The sequence below is a fragment of the Oncorhynchus mykiss genome, chromosome Y (genome assembly GCF_013265735.2).
Source record: "Oncorhynchus mykiss isolate Arlee chromosome Y, USDA_OmykA_1.1, whole genome shotgun sequence".
NCBI classification, from domain to species: Eukaryota; Metazoa; Chordata; class Actinopteri; order Salmoniformes; family Salmonidae; genus Oncorhynchus; species Oncorhynchus mykiss.
The window spans coordinates 42,883,001-42,889,663 of NC_048593.1; positions in this window are offsets into that span (position 1 = coordinate 42,883,001).

Below are 6,663 nucleotides of genomic sequence, written 5' to 3' on the forward strand. Positions count from 1 at the left end.
TCTGTAGTCTGGTCTCCTTCACCACCAGCAGGTAAACTCCCTCTGTAGTCTGGTCTCCTTCCCCACCAGCAGGTAAACTCCCTCTTTACCTCTGTAGTCTGGTCTCCTTCACCACCAGCAGGTAAACTCCCTCTGTAGTCTGGTCTCCTTCCCCACCAGCAGGTAAACTCCCTCTGTAGTCTGGTCTCCTTCCCCACCAGCAGGTAAACTCCCTCTTTACCTCTGTAGTCTGGTCTCCTTCATCACCAGCAGGTAAACTCCCTCTTTACCTCTGTAGTCTGGTCTCCTTCACCACCAGCAGGTAAACTCCCTCTTTACCTCTGTAGTCTGGTCTCCTTCACCACCAGCAGGTAAACTCCCTCTTTACCTCTGTAGTCTGGTATCCTTCACCACCAGCAGGTAAACTCCCTCTGTAGTCTGGTCTCCTGCACCACCAGCAGGTAAACTCCCTCTTTACCTCTGTAGTCTGGTCTCCTTCCCCACCAGCAGGTAAACTCCCTCTGTAGTCTGGTCTCCTACCCCAACCAGCAGGTAAACTCCCTCAGTAGTCTGTTATCCTTCCCCACCAGCAGGTAAACTCCCTCTTTACCTCTGTAGTCTGGTCTCCTTCACCACCAGCAGGTAAACTCCCTCTTTACCTCTGTACTCTGGTCTCCTTCACCACCAGCAGGTAAACTCCCTCTTTACCTCTGTAGTCTGGCCTCCTTCACCACCAGCAGGTAAACTCCCTCTTTACCTCTGTAGTCTGGTCTCCTTCACCACCAGCAGGTAAACTCCCTATTTACCTCTGTAGTCTGTTCTCCTTCACCACCAGCAGGTAAACTCCCTCTTTACCTCTGTAGTCCGGTCTCCTTCACCACCAGCAGGTAAACTCCCTCTGTAGTCTGGTCTCCTTCCCCACCAGCAGGTAAACTCCCTCTGTAGTCTGGTCTCCTTCACCACCAGCAGGTAAACTCCCTCTTTACCTCTGTACTCTGGTCTCCTTCACCACCAGCAGGTAAACTCCCTCTGTAGTCTGGTCTCCTTCCCCACCAGCAGGTAAACTCCCTCTTTACCTCTGTAGTCTGGTCTCCTTCACCACCAGCAGGTAAACTCCCTCTTTACCTCTGTAGTCTGGTCTCCTTCACCACCAGCAGGTAAACTCCCTCTTTACCTCTGTAGTCTGGTCTCCTTCACCACCAGCAGGTAAACTCCCTCTTTACCTCTGTAGTCTGGTCTCCTTCACCACCAGCAGGTAAACTCCCTCTTTACCTCTGCAGTCTGGTCTCCTTCACCACCAGCAGGTAAACTCCCTCTTTACCTCTGTAGTCTGGTCTCCTTCACCACCAGCAGGTAAACTCCCTCTTTACCTCTGTAGTCTGGTCTCCTTCACCACCAGCAGGTAAACTCCCTCTTTACCTCTGTAGTCTGGTCTCCTTCCCCACCAGCAGGTAAACTCCCTCTTTACCTCTGTAGTCTGGTCTCCTTTACCACCAGCAGGTAAACTCCCTCTTTACCTCTGTAGTCTGGTCTCCTTACCCAACCAGCAGGTAAACTCCCCCTGTAGTCTGGTCTCCTTCCCCACCAGCAGGTAAACTCCCTCTTTACCTCTGTAGTCTGGTCTCCTTCAACACCAGCAGGTAAAACTCCCTCTTTACCTCTGTAGTCTGGTCTCCTTCACCACCAGCAGGTAAACTCCCTATTTACCTCTGTAGTCTGTTCTCCTTCACCACCAGCAGGTAAACTCCCTCTTTACCTCTGCAGTCTGGTCTCCTTCACCACCAGCAGGTAAACTCCCTCTTTACCTCTGTAGTCTGGTCTCCTTCACCACCAGCAGGTAAACTCCCTCTGCAGTCTGGTCTCCTTCCCCACCAGCAGGTAAACTCCCTCTTTACCTCTGTAGTCTGGTCTCCTTCACCACCAGCAGGTAAACTCCCTCTTTACCTCTGTAGTCTGGTCTCCTTCATCACCAGCAGGTAAACTCCCTCTTTACCTCTGTAGTCTGTTCTCCTTCACCACCAGCAGGTAAACTCCCTCTTTACCTCTGTAGTCCGGTCTCCTTAACCACCAGCAGGTAAACTCCCTCTGTAGTCTGGTCTCCTTCCCCACCAGCAGGTAAACTCCCTCTGAAGTCTGGTCTCCTTCACCACCAGCAGGTAAACTCCCTCTTTACCTCTGTAGTCTGGTCTCCTTCACCACCAGCAGGTAAACTCCCTCTGTAGTCTGGTCTCCTTCACCACCAGCAGGTAAACTCCCTCTTTACCTCTGTAGTCTGGTCTCCTTCTCCACCAGCAGGTAAACTCCCTCTTTACTTCTGTAGTCTGGTCTCCTTCACCCCCAGCAGGTAAACTCCCTCTTTACCTCTGTAGTCTGGTCTCCTTCAACACCAGCAGGTAAACTCCCTCTTTACCTCTGTAGTCTGGACTCCTTCACCACCAGCAGGTAAACACCCTCTTTACCTCTGTAGTCTGGTCTCCTTCACCACCAGCAGGTAAACTCCCTCTTTACCTCTGTAGTCTGGTCTCCTTCACCACCAGCAGGTAAACTCCCTCTGTAGTCTGGTCTCCTTCACCACCAGCAGGTAAACTCCCTCTTTACCTCTGTAGTCTGGTCTCCTTCGCCACTAGCAGGTAAACTCCCTCTGTAGTCTGGTCTCCTACCCCAACCAGCAGGTAAACTCCCTCAGTAGTCTGGTCTCCTTCCCCACCAGCAGGTAAACTCCCTCTTTACCTCTGTAGTCTGGTCTCCTTCACCACCAGCAGGTAAACTCCCTCTTTACCTCTGTAGTCTGGCCTCCTTCACCACCAGCAGGTAAACTACCTCTTTACCTCTGTAGTCTGGTCTCCTTCACCACCAGCAGGTAAACTCCCTCTGTAGTCTGGTCTCCTGCACCACCAGCAGGTAAACTCCCTCTTTACCTCTGTAGTCTGGTCTCCTTCACCACCAGCAGGTAAACTACCTCTTTACCTCTGTAGTCTGTTCTCCTTCACCACTAGCAGGTAAACTCCCTCTTTAGATCTGTAGTCCGGTCTCCTTCACCACCAGCAGGTAAACTCCCTCTTTACCTCTGTAGTCTGGTCTCCTTCACCACCAGCAGGTAAACTCCCTCTTTACCTCTGTAGTCTGGTCTCCTTCACCACCAGCAGGCAAACTCCCTCTTTCCCTCTGTAGTCTGGTCTCCTTCCCCACCAGCAGGTAAACTCCCTCTGTAGTCTGGTCTCCTTCACCACCAGCAGGTAAACTCCCTCTTTACCTCTGTAGTCTGGTCTCCTTCACCACCAGCAGGTAAACTCCCTCTGTAGTCTGGTCTCCTTCCCCACCAGCAGGTAAACTCCCTCTTTACCTCTGTAGTCGGTTCTCCTTCACCACCAGCAGGTAAACTCCCTCTTTACCTCTGTAGTCTGGTCTCCTTCATCACCAGCAGGTAAACTCCCTCTTTACCTCTGTAGTCTGGCCTCCTTCACCATCAGCAGGTAAACTCCCTCTATAGTCTGGTCTCCTTCACCACCAGCAGGTAAACTCCCTCTTTACCTCTGTAGTCTGGTCTCCTTCACCACCAGCAGGTAAAATCCCTCTTTACCTCTGTAGTCTGGTCTCCTTCAACACCAGCAGGTAAACTCCCTCTTTACCTCTGTAGTCTGGTCTCCTTCACCACCAGAAGGTTACTCCCTCTTTACCTCTGTAGTCTGGTCTCCTTCACCACCAGCAGGTAAACTCCCTCTTTACCTCTGTAGTCTGGTCTCCTTCACCACCAGCAGGTAAACTCCCTCTGTAGTCTGGTCTCCTTCACCACCAGCAGGTAAACTCCCTCTTTACCTCTGTAGTATGGTCTCCTTCCCCACCAGCAGGTAAACTCCCTCTGTAGTCTGGTCTCCTACCCCAACCAGCATGTAAACTCCCTCAGTAGTCTGGTCTCCTTCCCCACCAGCAGGTAAACTCCCTCTTTACCTCTGTAGTCTGGTCTCCTTCACCACCAGCAGGTAAACTCCCTCTGTAGTCTGGTCTCCTACCCCAACCAGCAGGTAAACTCCCTCAGTAGTCTGGTCTCCTTCCCCACCAGCAGGTAAACTCCCTCTTTACCTCTGTAGTCTGGTCTCCTTCACCACCAGCAGGTAAACTCCCTCTGTAGTCGGGTCTCCTGCACCACCAGCAGGTAAACTCCCTCTATAGTCTGGTCTCCTTCACCACCAGCAGGTAAACTCCCTCTTTACCTCTGTAGTCTGGTCTCCTTCACCACCAGCAGGTAAACTCCCTCTGTAGTCTGGTCTCCTGCACCACCAGCAGGTAAACTCCCTCTATAGTCTGGTCTCCTTCACCACCAGCAGGTAAACTCCCTCTTTACCTCTGTAGTCTGGCCTCCTTCACCACCAGCAGGTAAACTCCCTCTTTACCTCTGTAGTCTGGTCTCCTTCACCACCAGCAGGTAAACTCCCTCTTTACTTCTGTAGTCTGGTCTCCTTCCCCACCAGCAGGTAAACTCCCTCTTTACCTCTGTAGTCTGGTCTCCTTCCCCACCAGCAGGTAAACTCCCTCTGTAGTCTGGTCTCCTTACCCAACCAGCAGGTAAACTCCCTCTTTACCTCTGTAGTCTGGCCTCCTTCGACACCAGCAGGTAAAACTCCCTCTTTACATCTGTAGTCTGGTCTCCTTCACCACCAGCAGGTAAACTCCCTCTTTACCTCTGTAGTCTGGTCTCCTTCACCACCAGCAGTTAAACTCCCTCTTTACCTCTGTAGTCTGGCCTCCTTCACCACCAGCAGGTAAACTCCCTCTTTACCTCTGTAGTCTGGTCTCCTTCACCACCAGCAGGTAAACTCCCTCTTTACCTCTGTAGTCTGGTCTCCTTCACCACCAGCAGGTAAACTCCCTCTGTAGTCTGGTCTCCTTCACCACCAGCAGTTAAACTCCCTCTTTACCTCTGTAGTCTGGACTCCTTCACCACCAGCAGGTAAACTCCCTCTTTACCTCTGTAGTCTGGTCTCCTTCACCACCAGCAGGTAAACTCCCTCTTTACCTCTGTAGTCTGGTCTCCTTCACCACCAGCAGGTAAACTCCCTCTGTAGTCTGGTCTCCTTCACCACCAGTAGGTAAACTCCCTCTGTAGTCTGGTCTCCTTCACCACCAGCAGGTAAACTCCCTCTTTACCTCTGTAGTCTGGCCTCCTTCACCACCAGCAGGTAAACTCCCTCTTTACCTCTATAGTCTGGTCTCCTTCACCACCAGCAGGTAAACTCCCTCTTTACCTCTGTAGTCTGGTCTCCTTCACCACCAGCAGGTAAACTCCCTCTTTACCTCTGTAGTCTGGTCTCCTTCAACACCAGCAGGTAAACTCCCTCTTTACCTCTGTAGTCTGGTCTCCTTCACCACCAGCAGGTAAACTCCCTCTTTACCTCTGTAGTCTGGTCTCCTTCACCACCAGCAGGTAAACTCCCTCTTTACCTCTGTAGTCTGGTATCCTTTACCACCAGCAGGTAAACTCCCTCTGTAGTCTGGTCTCCTTTACCACCAGCAGGTAAACTCCCTCTTTACCTCTGTAGTCTGGTCTCCTTCCCCACCAGCAGGTAAACTCCCTCTGTAGTCTGGTCTCCTACCCCAACCAGCAGGTAAACTCCCTCAGTAGTCTGGTCTCCTTCCCCACCAGCAGGTAAACTCCCTCTTTACCTCTGTAGTCTGGTCTCCTTCACCACCAGCAGGTAAACTCCCTCTTTACCTCTGTACTCTGGTCTCCTTCACCACCAGCAGGTAAACTCCCTCTTTACCTCTGTAGTCTGGCCTCCTTCACCACCAGCAGGTAAACTACCTCTTTACCTCTGTAGTCTGGTCTCCTTCACCACCAGCAGGTAAACTCCCTCTGTAGTCTGGTCTCCTGCACCACCAGCAGGTAAACTCCCTCTTTACCTCTGTAGTCTGGTCTCCTTCACCACCAGCAGGTAAACTCCCTATTTACCTCTGTAGTCTGGTCTCCTTCACCAACAGCAGGTAAACTCCCTCTTTACCTCTGTAGTCCGGTCTCCTTCACCACCAGCAGGTAAACTCCCTCTGTAGTCTGGTCTCCTTCCCCACCAGCAGGTAAACTCCCTCTGTAGTCTGGTCTCCTTCACCACCAGCAGGTAAACTCCCTCTTTACCTCTGTACTCTGGTCTCCTTCACCACCAGCAGGTAAACTCCCTCTGTAGTCTGGTCTCCTTCCCCACCAGCAGGTAAACTCCCTCTTTACCTCTGTAGTCTGGTCTCCTTCACCACCAGCAGGTAAACTCCCTCTTTACCTCTGTAGTCTGGTCTCCTTCATCACCAGCAGGTAAACTCCCTCTTTACCTCTGTAGTCTGGCCTCCTTCACCACCAGCAGGTAAACTCCCTCTATAGTCTGGTCTCCTTCACCACCAGCAGGTAAACTCCCTCTTTACCTCTGTAGTCTGGTCTCCTTCACCACCAGCAGGTAAACTCCCTCTTTACCTCTGTAGTCTGGTCTCCTTCACCACCAGCAGGTAAACTCCCTCTTTACCTCTGTAGTCTGGTCTCCTTCACCACCAGCAGGTAAACTCCCTCTTTACCTCTGCAGTCTGGTCTCCTTCACCACCAGCAGGTAAACTCCCTCTTTACCTCTGTAGTCTGGTCTCCTTCACCACCAGCAGGTAAACTCCCTCTTTACCTCTGTAGTCTGGTCTCCTTCACCACCAGCAGGT